The following is a 13,132-nucleotide window of genomic DNA, read 5'->3' as shown; positions in this document are numbered from 1 at the left end:
TCTTCTGCCAAACCCAGACAGCCTAGGGCAGAGAGGAGCCCCTCTGGACGCTCCCTGGCTGGGAATCTGGCCAGCTAAACCCCACCTCCCTCCCGCAGCCTCAGCTCTTCCTGCCATCGGCCCACACCTGGGAGAGGCGGCGCCTCCCTCTCTGCCACTGCCCCAGCAGGGTCCACCCTACTTCCCCTGAATCCCTCCTTCCTCCTCCTCCTCACCCCACCCCCGCCCCTCCAGCCCCTTGCAGACTTGTCTCTGGCTCTTGTCTCTGTGGTCCCTGGGGGGGTCGTGGGATTTAAAAGGTTTGTGTAACTCCGTGGAGTCGAAATCCAAACCCAGACAGCCCCATGCTCCACCCCCAGACCTGGCAGGAAGGGCAGTTAAAAGTCCAATGGAATATTACTCAGCCATAAAAAGAAATGAAACTGAGTTATTTGTAATGAGGTGGATAGACCTGGAGTCTGTCATACAGAGTGAAGTAAGTCAGAAGGAGAAAAACAAATACCGTATGCTAACACATATATATGGAATCTAAGAAAAAAAATGTCATGAAGAGATTAGTGGTAGGATGGGAATAAAACACAGACCTACTAGAGCATGGACTTGAGGACGTGGGGAGGGGGAAGGGTAAGCTGTGACGAAGTGAGAGAGTGGCAGGGACATATATGCACTACCAAATGTAAATTAGATAGCTAGTGGGAAGCTGCCGCATAGCACAGGGAGATCACCTCTGTGCTTTGTGACCATGAGAGGGGTGGGATAGGGAGGGTGGGAGGGAGGGAGACACAAGAGGGAAGAGATATGGGAACATATGTATATGTATAACTGATTCACTTTGTTGTAAAGGAGAAACTAACACACTATTGTAAAACAGTTATACTCCAATAAAGATGTTAAAAAAAAAAAAAAAGTCATGGGGAAAGTCACAGACCCCTCAAGGACCCAGGGGTTGGGGAAACGGGAATTGGGGTGTCAGGAGACCAGCTTCCAGCCTCACACCCACTGCTCCCTTGGTCTGGCCCCTCCAAGTCTCTGTTTCACTGTTTGACCTTTAATCTTCAGTGGTTTCCTCCTTCCTTACAGTTTCTCTCCTCGCCCCTCTCAAGTCTCATTCTTCCTTGTTTCCACTTCCTGTCTACCAGGCTTCTCTTTTCTTACTTCCCTAGCTCCGTTCACTTTCTTTTTTCTCTGTTGTCCATCCTCTTCTGTCTCAGTTTCCCTTGGTCTCTCCATTCCTGTCTCTGCGTCTTATGTCTACAGATCATACTGTCTCCTGTCTACAAATCAAGTGATCTGTCTGTCTTGCCTCCCCCGTGCCCGTTTTCCTCCTTAGAGGGTGTCCCTGCCTCACCACCTCTCACCCAGCCTGCCCTCTGTTGTGCTGTCTCTGTCACTGTCTCTCTTGGTCACTTTCTGTCTTACCTCTTTCTGTCTTTCTCCTGCCCTCCTATCTCTCACCTGTGCTTCAGAGATGGAAACTAAAACCCAGGCCCCCAGCTTCCTGACCCAGGCTCCTCCAGTCCCCCTGCCCTACCCCCAGCCCTCCAGCGGCCCCTTGCCCTCTCTCCCAGCACAAACTCAGTGTCGGTTCCTTTCATCTCATTCCCATCAGCTGGGCCCCAGGGGATCCCCGTGACTGGACACCCCCGATTCTTCCCTTCATCTCCCCACCCAGGGGACAAGAAATCCCCTCCAGTAGGTGGCTGAGGAGTCTGGCCAGCCTGAGGAAGTGAAAGCTCCCAGCCAAGTGCTGAGCTGGGATGAGCCGGCAGGGCTGTCTGGGGCTGAGTAATGGGGGACCAGGAATGCAGCAGGCAGCGGGCCTCCCAGGGCGCTCTCACCAGCTGGGGGCCCCTGACGCTGTCTCACTCAGTCGCCAGCCCTCAATGCCATGTCCGCTGCCAGCTTCCGCCTCAACCCTGGCCCTCGTACCCAATCTTACCATGAACCCTGACTTCAACTTCCACTGAGCGCCAAACCCAACTCGAGACTCCATCCATGTGCCCTGGACTGTCTCCCCACGGGGCCCCAGTGCCCTCGAGCAGGGCCAGAAAGGGGCTGGAGGTGGAGTGGTAGTGGCACCACCTTCCTCCCAGTCCTTCTTCTCTTGTCTGTTGGGAAGAGGAGTAAGACCTCTCTCTGCCATGGGAGCATCACCGTCTGTGCCTCTCCAGCCTCACGCAGCCCTCCTCCGCCCCAACTGTCACAGGGGTGCGCCTGACACGGGACACCCAAGCTCTTAGATTTCAGGCTTCTTGGACCTCGTTCTTTGGGAAGAAGCCAGGAGTCTGGGGAAGCGAGGGAAGCGGATGGATGGGGCAGGATCCCTTCACTCCATCAGAGACGTCACTTCATCCCAGCCTGGCTCAGATGGGAACACAACCTTAACTCTGCCCTCCCTGGGACCACCTCCTGCTCCTTCGCATGACCATGCTGTGATGCCCACGCCCTCAGTGTCAGTCCTCCCCCTCTGCTCTTCAAACTGGCCGCACGGATGGCAGCCGTGAGCTCTCTGAGCCGCTGAACTCCCTGTAAGTACAGACAACAGGGCACGGGGATGGCTGAGACTCTCATTCATTCAGCCCCAAGAGCCTGACTTGGCCCCATTTATCCCAGGAGTCTTCTCTGCCCCAGTGAGCCGACATCTGACCCCAGCTGTGCCCCATCTGGGGAGAAGAGCCTGGTGCCATGCCAGACCCGCTGTCCTTCCGGGGTCCCCGCCTCTCTCTGCCCTGACTGCCCTACACCTGCCTCTGCGCTGTCCCACACCTGGATGGAAGAGCCTGGTCCCTCCTAGGCGGTTTCAGTGTGGCCCTTGGGCTCTCATTTTCACCCCGTGCCTGTGTCTCCTTTCTTTTCCTCTTCCCAGTTGCTCTGCGACTGGCTCCACAGCTGGGGTAGGGGTGGGGGAGGAGAAGGGCTGTCCCTCTGGCCAGCCCCAGCGGCTGACCTGCCACCAGAGCCCCTTACCTTGGTGCAGCAGCTTCTCCGGGCTCAGTCCAGCGGCTCCTCCTGGAGCACTCCTCGCCCAGCGACCCCTCGCTCATCACGCGCCGAGTTAGGGTTACTTAAAATGAGAGCGGGATCTCCAAGCTCCCAGGGGAGCTGATGTGGTTTTCAGACAATAGCATTAACCCTTCGGGGGCCAGTGGCACCACGGCCCTGAGCCCCCTCCACCTCTGTGGGCGGGGAAGGGTGGGAGGGAGGGTCTTCCACTGGGTCCTTTGCATCCAGAGCCTTCCTCTGGGGCAGATGGCTCCTGAAACCTCTGACCAACAGGGAGACTGGTGAGAGGGCTACACCCGCTTCAGTTTTAGGAAAGGGGACACTGAACTGCCGGGAAGTCCTTCCAGCTGTCTACCCTTCCCAGTATAAGTCAGCCCTACTCTCATAGAACGTCCTGTGGAGATGAGTCCAGGCCTGGACAAGAACCCCCTCTTCCTAACCTCTGACTCTTAACCCTACCTCACTCCCTGTTTTTCCCTCGGAGTCCCAGGTCCCACCCCCGCTTGCATACTGGTGTTGCACCCTCATAATCTGTAAACTTCCTCTTAGTCTCAAGTACTAAAATGAAACTAATAGTTTACCCAGTCACCTTTTCTCTAAGGTTTTTAAAGCACTTATTATGTCTCTTTCCTCTTAGGGCTCTAGAAAACAGATTTTTCCTTTTCTTTATAAATACTACTCAAAGTTAGACAGCAAGAAGAACTGCCAACTAAGTCATAAACCAGACAGGAGAAAGTAACTGCAGGGGCATCAGATACCCTGCTAAATAAATAGCAGGAACAAGATAAGGTGGTAGGATTCCAGAATACACTGGGGAGGGCATGGAGGATTTAGGTAACTGACCTCAGGGGAAACTAGAGGAGAGAGGATGTCAAAGACCAGAGCCTCTGTTTTTAATGTCCTGGGCACCAAGGGACCCTGGAGCCTGTTGGGCCTGCATCCAATCTCCCCAACCCCTAGTGGGGAGGAAAAGATTGATGGCTGTCATTGGGGAATCAATATGATTTTCTTTTTTTTTTTTCTCCTTGACTCTGGGAGGCCAAGTTTCTCTCTCCCCCACTACTCCCCCATCATTACACAGCCCCTCCCAGCCTTGAGCTGATTGAGATTGGAATGGAGGGCCATGGAATTAAATTCTGGGGGTTGTTTTCTGGTTAAATCAACCGAAGCTAACATGATGGAAAGGTGAGAGAGAGGCTGGTTGCTGGAAGAGACAGGAGCTAGGGGCCACGAAGAGAGGGTCCTTGTTGGGGGAGAGGCAGCAGGACCGGGCTCCGAGCCCATCGAGGGCAAAAACGAAAGAGGTCACAAAGGGAGGGGTGGTCCAGAACACTGTTCCAGGGAGTTGGATGCAGGGAGAAGGGAGGACTATTAGGCCAGGACGAGGCAAACTTGATCTCCATAGAGGACAGAGAGCTATAGCCAGGAAGACTGAGGTTAGTGCCAAGACGTGTTACCCCAGGCATCTCTCTCAGATGTCACTGGTGTTTTCTCACTTGAAGACCTGGCTCTGCCCCTTGCTCACCTTTACCCCATCCCATTTCCTTCATTTAAGGATTTAGGACCATTTGAGTTCAGAGCAGGAAGATGCCAAGGCCAAGGAGAGGATTCTGGGGAGGAAGAGCCATTCCGTTCCCCACCCTCCCCCATGAAGGCCCCACTGGAAGGGCAGGTCGTGGCACAATCTTTAGTGGGAGAGCTGGGACCTACACGGTGGGCCTGGACTCCACAGGTCCTTCAGACCACCTGCTGCCTCCACAGGCTCTCCTGGGAGGGCGACATCTGAAAGGCCTCCAGCGAGGGAACTGTCCCAACTCCCAGGAAAGTCCCTCACGTTGCTAACTCCAAGTCCTTGTGAGAACCAGAGCAGCTGCTTCTGAGACTATCAGGGTTTCACCTTTTCTGTTGCTCCACACGCTGTCCCTGCCCACTTCCTCTCACATGCCCGTAAACCTGGTCACAGCGGTCCCCCCGCCGCCGCCCCTACCCTTTCTGTACAATTCACGTTTTGATCGCTGGCCCTTGTAGGGGAGGCTTGGCGTGGGATTAGGAAGCTGGGCACTTGGCACAGACATTGGCTTCTAGGGTGGGACCCTGAGCCTCTCTGTTTCTTCCCTGAGACACAGGCAAATGGCCTAGTGCCCTTTGGGGAGGGAAGGTCCCCTGACCAAATCCAGCCCTTTCCTTTGCTCTTTTGAGCATCTCCGTGTGCATCCGGTGCCTGGTGCGGTGCCTGGACACGAGGCTGCTCTACAGATGATCGCCGAGTGAATAAACCAAAAGGTACCCGACCAGCTCCCCACGCTCTAGCTAATCCAACTACCCTAACGTGCAACAGAAAGCCTCAACACTTTAAACTGCCTTCAAACCCACAACGTCGTATCTAGTAACTGTACCTGGCCTGATGCACCCCCTAAACAACCCTGACACAGTAATGGGGCCAGCTGATGGTGGGGGTGGAGAGCCTATCCCTGTCTGGGGACAGGAGTCAACAAGAGGCAGCCCTTCCCACTTTGGGGCTTAGAGCTGGCTCTGGGTATCTCCCAGGGTCACTTGGAGAGGAGTCTCTCAGGGCCGATCGGGGCTCAGGGTGGGGCTGGGAGGAGCCCCTCTTCTCAGCTCCCCTGCCAGCCCCCAGGGTGTAACGGCGCAGACTGCTTTCACAGCAGCAAAGCCAGGGGTGCTCTATCTGAGCTGCAAGTAGACTTTTCCTGTTCTAGTTAGGGCCTTTTTTTCATACTTGAGTAACCAGCACGATAAGCTAAATTCCCAGTCTATCAGCACTGTCTGACATACTTTGTATCAAGACCTCAGCACCCTGAATGGGTCCTCTAAGGTCTCACTTGTGCCTTCATAGCCATCTGACATTCACATGGGCAGGACCGAAGACCCACAGATGGGAGATCAGGCCCTGGGGAGGGTTTCCCCAGGCACTGTAGGGGGTGAGGGGCTTGCCAGGTGGGGTAGAGATGAGGAGGTGGTATTATCTCCTCCATGAGGAACAGGGAGAGGGAAAAGAAAAAGGCCCTCTTCCTCACTCTCTCCTTGTTCTTCTGCCAGGATCTGGCCTGGGGTCGTGGCAGCCAGTGGAATGGATGAAGGTGGGGGACTTGGCTGGTTCCAGGAGGGTCCGTCTGGCCAGTCCAGGTGTGACAGAAGGAGACTATCCCTTGATAAGCACTCCTTGCCAGCTGTTGGTGAAAGAGGGGTGGTTCCCACTGGCTCTTTCCCGTGAATCCCCCCATCGCTCCCCAAGACTGGGTGGGGCCCAATGCACCCCCATGGGGGAGTGATGGTGACTGAGACTGGACCCAGAGGAGGGAGAAAAGAGGAAGTGAGGGGAGGGAAAAGGGTCACCCCTGAATGGAGGGATAAGGTCCTTAGGTGGCCGGAAAGGGGGGGAAAGAAAAGGACGTGCCGCGGAAGCTTTCGGACTCAGGGAGACAAAGAAGAGGCAGAAGGAGAGGATGAAGCAGCCTGGGATGCAGCTTCGGGATGCGATGCGGGGGGGACAGGGGAGGAGAACCGCGGGTGAGTGTGGGCAGCCGGGGGCTGTGGTGTTGGTGGCGACTCTTCATGTCCCATTAGTGGCAATGGAAGGTGACACGCGGAGATCGATACCAATCGAGGCAACAGACTCCCAGTAATAAACCCATTTCACTCACACTTCTCCATCCCCGCCGCCCAACCCCAAGAGAGGGAGCCAGGGCTTCCCACGCCCGACCCCCTCTCCAGAGAGGCTGCTCTCAGAGCTGTCCCCAGCCCTGGCACGGGCGCGGGGGAAGGGCCCGCCAGGCAGAGGGCGTGTTGGGCAGGGTGTGGGGGGGTGCTCTCTCTATCTGGTTCTGTGAGCCTCAGGCTGGGGTCCCCTGACACCTTCAGGCTGGGCCCGCCTTCTCCTCTGGGGGTGAGGTGGAGCCGAGCCCACATCCCCAAACCTGTGAGCATTTCCAAGGCAGAACAGGGAAAAGCTCTGGAATTTGTGGATTGGCTCAGTCTGTGGGCGCAGGTGAAGGCATCTTTGTGCTCCTGGGTCTTATTCGTGCCTCTGTGTGGGCGTCTGAATGTGTGTCTGTGTGTCTCTGAGGAGTCATAAAATGAGCGTCTCTCGTGGATGTCTGTCTCTATGACCGTGCGCTTTTGTGCGTAGGTGTTTGTGTCACTTTTTGTGTTTCCGCTGTGCGTTGTTGGTGTACTGTGCGTGCCTATGTGCGTCCACGCACACCTGTCTCGAGGAATGCGGGTGTGAGGCGGGGTTTGTCTGTGTGTGAATCTGAATGCGGGTGTCCGTGTTTCTGTGGGTGTCTGCTTCTGGATGTGTGGGCTGTGTTTTTGTTTTGGAGACTGTTTATGGATATCTCTGTGTATGTGTGTGTGTGTGTGTGTGTGTGTGTCTGTCTGTCTGTCTTTGTCTCTGTGGACACGTGGGAAAATGCTGCTGGCCTCTTCGTATTTGTACTCAAACCCTGTTCCCATCTCGCTTCTTGAACTGGGCCTCATGCAGTATCCCACCTTCCAGGTAGGGTGCCCCACTGTCCCTGGAACAGAGAGGTCCCACAAACACAGGACTTTTAGAACTAAAACTGGGACAGTCTCAGGCAAAAGGGGACAGTTGGTCACTCTTCTTCCAAGCCCGGATACAAGGAGGCCAAAGTGAATGAATGCAGGTGTCAGGGAAGGAAGGATGAGAGAAAGATGGGGCGTGGAGAGTTGAAGGAGAAGCTGGAAAGGTTGAGGCATTTGAATGGAAGAGGAACCTAGAAAAAAAAAAAAGGCTGTGGGAGCAGCAGGAGGAATGCTGGTTAGACTCAAGGAGGAACTTCCCCAGAGCACAGAGATGGGACTCTGGAAATTAAGATGAGAAGGAAAAAGGATCAGTTGCCCTCTGCTCTGGAAAACTCTGGTTGAAGAGTTGGGTTGGTCTCTGTGGAGGACATTGGCAGAGAGTGAGGGTGCTTGCCAGCTCATGGCAGGTAGGATGTAGCCAGATGGACCCTGTGGGGCTCCCACCCTCCTGCACACCCCCCACTGCTTCCTCTGGCTCCTCACTGGGTGGGATGAGTTCGTGGGGCTCAGAGATGGGACCCCCCCCGACCCCCCGCCAGTGCAGATGGTGTCTGGACGCCCTGCTTTGAGTCCTTTCCTCTCCCCACCTGATGGGCTCCCTTCCTCAAAGGGGACAGAGTGAGCCTGCAAGGCCCTGGGTGGTGTGCATGGATCGGGTGGGGGATCCTGGAGGCTGTAGGAGGGAGAACTGGTTTATAATGTCCTAGAGTCTCTAAGCTCCATGGGGAGAGCCTGAGCCTTATCCATCATGTTCACCATGGAATTCCCAGTTCTTACTTCAGTGCCTGGCACACAGTCTCAGTAGAAGTTTTGAAAATAGAGCTCCAATGCTAAGAATCTTCACACCCTGGGCCCACTCTTGACATTGCAGGCTCCTGTGCAAGAGAACAGACGGACAGCTGTTCTCTAGGCTCATACTCAGGAGGGTGCGTCCAGGGTGGAGGCGCATGCGTGCCTGGACACAGCTCTGGCCATTGCACAGGGAATTCCAGGGTGCCAGGAATCCAGAGTGTGTGCTGGAAGGAGGGACCTGGTTGCAGGTGGATGGATCCCGTTGGCCCCATAGACTTCACACCCAGGCTCGGGGAGCTACTGTTGGCAAATTACAGTTTCAGTATCTGCTGCCACTCTGCCTGGGGGGGTCTGTGAGCTAATCTGGGGCTGAGCTTTGCAAGATGGTGAGAGAGCTGAATCTTGCCCAGGATCTTCCAGCATTCACTCCCCTCCCGGGACCTTGTCTATAACTTTTGTGTGGGTCTTCTTGTCCTGTCCTCAGATGGGTCTTGTCCCTTCTCTCAGACTGGAGGCTTCAGGAAGACAAGAGCCGTTGCTTCTCAGATTGGGGGCTCCTAGGAGGAACAGTCTGTGGACTCCCTGGGGAGTGGCTGAGTCTCCTCCCCTAGTTTTCCTTCCTCCAGCTGAAGGACAGGCTGCCTGAACCCTGGGGTTAGGGGATTGGGCCAAGGCCAAGGATGGGGAGAGTGGGAGAGGGTGAGGAAGGTGGACAGGAAGGACACACATTGGGCGCAGGGGACAGACTGGCAGGACACATAGTTAAGAGCAGCCAGAAGGACAGAGGCAAGACTCTGCAGACTTAGTAAAGGGACGTCCAAGAGCCTGGCTGAGGAGTTGGGGTTTCCAGGTCTTGCAGGGGAGGAGGACGGGTGGGGCAGTGAGAAGAGACAGATTGAGACCAAGGCCTATGTAGCCTGTTTCCCCCAGCTCTTATCTGGACCTCGGAGAACCTGGGGTGGGCAGACATTTCCACTATCTGGAGCCAGGAAGGGTTTCTTAAAAGAGAATTTAGGGGCTCCGAGGGGAGGCTGGTCTTACCTTCCTCTATCCACCCCTGTCCCCCTTCCCAAACACCAACCCGGGGCAGGCTAACCAAACCTTTATGTTCATATATATAGATATCTATATATATCTATATCTATATCTATATATATTTTTATTCTGTGTTAGGGAGCCTTGTGTCAGGCTGATAGGAAAAAAAACGAGGGAGAGAGACGGGAAAGTCAGGAGAATGCAGAGCTCAAATGAGACCCGAGATAAAGCAATTACCTGATCAATACGGGTGAAATTGAGTAATCTAGCGGATCAATACCATGGGCAGGAGGTTGGGCGGTTGGGCGGGGGACGCTCCCTGCTGTCAGCCCCGCTCCCCTGCCCACCCCTTCTGCAGCCCCCGCCCACTCGCTTCAGTTCCCCCCACCCCACCTTCTTGGGAAATCATCTCTAGGTCTTCCTTCCACCGCTGCCTCTGCACTCTGTCCCCCGGAGTATCACCCCCTGCCCCTCCCAGCTCCCAACGAGTGCTCAGGCTCCTGGCCCAGGACTCCGTCTCCATCTCATCTCCCCTCACCCATGCCCTCTCCTCCCTTCCCAAACTGCTCCACTCTCAACAGTCCTTCTAGGTTGATGCCTCACCCTTTTTCTCCATCTTCCCCATCCCCACCCTCGTTCCCCCTTGGTGGGGGCCACAGCCCAAGCCAGTTGGATAGCCAGCTGCCCACATCTCTGTCCTGAGGCCAAGTGTGGATAAGTGGTCCCCCCCCACTCCCAAATCAGGTAGGAGCTACCTAAGGACCAGAACTAGGTTTGCAAGGACCAAGCCTTCCCCATCAGCCTTGACCTGACTGCTGGAGAGGGAGTTGCGCCTCCTGCTTCACTGTTACTGGCAACACAACCTACCTACTCCATCTGTAGAGCACTCCTTATGTGCTAGGCGCTGGCTGAGCTGGACTCTGGGGGCAGGAGGCTAGGAGGAGGACCCTGGTTCCTGCTGATCCAAAAGTGGTGGTGTGGGTGCTGCCAGGGAAGGGCACCAGTCCATCTGAGGACTGCCTGTGTTTAGAAGGGATCTTGGGGCTCTGTTTTTTTGTTTTTTTTTTTTTCCCCAGAAGGGCTGTGGAGGAGAGTGAGAACTCCCCCAGTGTTGTGGGGGCATCTGAGTTCTTGCCTGCCCACGTCAGTACTGAAAATTCTCCGGTAACCAGAAAAGTCACAGCTCGCTGGGAGATGAAGGCAAAGGCTGTGGCATTGTGGGGAGAGCGCTGGAGCAGGAACCCGAGCCTCCTAATTACCCGTCTTTGAACTGGAGGCTCCTGATGGGCTAGGAGTGTCTATCTTTGACTGAGAAATCCCAAGACAGAGTCTGGCATCCAGCAGGCACTCAGGAAATGTTAGATGAATAAATGAATGACTATTGTCACCTCGCCACAATCTGCCTTGTATTTCAGTTCATTATGTTGGCTTGTTTCCCCCAGTAAACTGAGTCTCTGTGAGTCTCCAGAGAGCAGGGACTCGCTGTGTCTCCTGGCCCGTGGCCATGTCAGTTTCAGGAATGAACGACTGACTGAAAGCATGTGTGTGCCTCTCTCTCTCTGGCCTGGAGGTCATTTCAGGGGAGCTCACACCAGTGATGATTCCATAAGATTCCCTTAGAGAAATCAGGGGCCTCTTTAAAGCAACTCAATCCCCCGTCCCTTTCTTCTAGCCTCTGTGTGTCATCACTGAGGGGCAGGGAGGTGTTTGAGAAAAAGCATGGAGCTTGGAGTCAGGAACTCTGGGTGAGTCCTGGTTTGGTTACTCACTAGCTGTGTTGACCTTGGGTGATTCACTCAACTTCGTTGACCTTTGTTTTCTTCATCCCCAAAATGGGGATAATAATAGTAATAATAATCCACGGAGGGCAATGTCGCGGATCAACTCGTGGATCAAGTAAGTTAAAGCAAGTGACAAGAACGTACAAATGTTACATGTTATTGTCAACATGGGGGTAGGAGGAATTGTTCACCAGAAGTCCAAAATTTCAACATGGGCAGATAAAGATTTTTCCCAGCTGGGCCAGGAGTGGGAGAACCAAAGCAAACTTCCTTTACTGTGATATTCTGAAGACAGGCCTACACCGCATACCTCAGTTTCCCCTCCCTTTTCCTTCCAGTTAGTTGCCTGGAGCTCAAAATCATACAAAGAAATATCTACCCCACCCTCTGCCTGTTTAAATTGCTCTTTGAGGAATTTTGGGGAAAGAAAAAACCAGAAGGACAAAAAAGACACACTGGAACAAAGGACCCTGAAGCCAGAATCATGTTTTCAAGGCTGACCTCTGTCTCCTGGAGAGAGGGGTCCCTCCATCCTCCTCCCTCCTTCCCTCTCCTCCCTGGTTAGATTCCTGCAGAACGTGGGGTGAGAGGTCAGAGACGGCCTCCCTCACGGACCCTTAGCTCTCTGGGACCAAGGTTGTAAGGTTCTGACCGTTCTCCTAAACCAGTCTTCGGGCTGAAGCTGGGATGGAGCCAGCACCTGACAACTGAGGCAAGGGGCAGTGACACTGGGGCAGACACCTGCTGCCTCTTGGCTCTAGACCTTCACTTCTCAGTCTTAGCCCTCTGTTGGGTGGCACCCTCCCCATTGTCTCCCTAGACCAGATTCCCAGATCCTGGAGCCCAGAGTTTGGAGATGTGGGGCTTCTCCCCTCAACCTGGGCCCTGGGAGTCAGGGTGGGGCTCGTCTGTATTCTGGGAAGGCTTTAATCTTTGATCTTTATCCCTCCATGATCAGTCCTCGAAACCCAGCCCCAGGATCCTGTTTGTCCAGAGATAGATGGCCCCTCCCCTGGGCCTGCTGCAGGTGCTGGCTTTCCTTCTGCACTCCTGACTGGGACACAAGGCCTGACTCCTGGAGAAATGCTAAGGTTGGGGTCCCCCGCACCATCCCTAATTCTGTGTGTCTGATTAGAATAAAGTTTCTTCACCCTTGTTTCAGAGATCCAAGGCCATGAATGGGTAAAGTATGGGATTCAGACTCATGAGACAGGTTTGAATCAGTAGGACAGGTCACCCACTGTGGATCCCTACTTTCTCATCTGTAAAACAGGGATCATAGTGTTAGGGGAACCACTGACTGCAAACTGCCTGCCCTGGCCAAGGCCGATAGTAACCACTTGCATGAGTTATCTTACGACAGGAAGTCCTGGTAAGGAACGTGGAACTAACAAGCTACCACCAACCAGAAGAATTTGGGAAAGGTCAAAAGGAGAGAGGAGACACCAGTCCAAATGTCCTATCAACCTCCGAGAATCCTTCTCCCTAGAATCTATTGGCTGAGCGATGTGCGCGCCACCAGGAAGCCCCTGAGTCAGAATGATTGTCCAGAGACAACCCGGAAACTAAATCCATCGCCATAAAACCCGAGACTGCGAGCCACGTGGCAGAGCAGTCCTCCTGGGTTCCCTTACCCTGTGGCTCTCTGCCCCAGCGCCCCTTCCCAATAAAGTCTCTTGCTTTGTCAGTAAGTGTGTCTCCTTGGATAATTCATCTCCGAGTGTTAGACAAGAGCCCACCCTAGGGCCCTGAAAGGAGTCCCCCTTCCCGCAACAATAGTATCTTACCTCCTCTTGAGAGGGGCTGACGAAGGTGATGTGAAGGCAAAAGCCCTGTACAGAGTACAGGCATAAATACCTTTGTCATGTCATTTAAAAAAGGACTTTGAGTACTAAATGCTTTATGTGCATCATTTAATCTTCAGAACAATCTTCTAAAATAGAGAAATAGAGGCA

This window comes from Physeter macrocephalus, chromosome 4 (assembly GCF_002837175.3).
Source record: "Physeter macrocephalus isolate SW-GA chromosome 4, ASM283717v5, whole genome shotgun sequence".
NCBI lineage: Eukaryota > Metazoa > Chordata > Mammalia > Artiodactyla > Physeteridae > Physeter > Physeter macrocephalus.
This window is presented reverse-complemented; position numbering follows the sequence as displayed.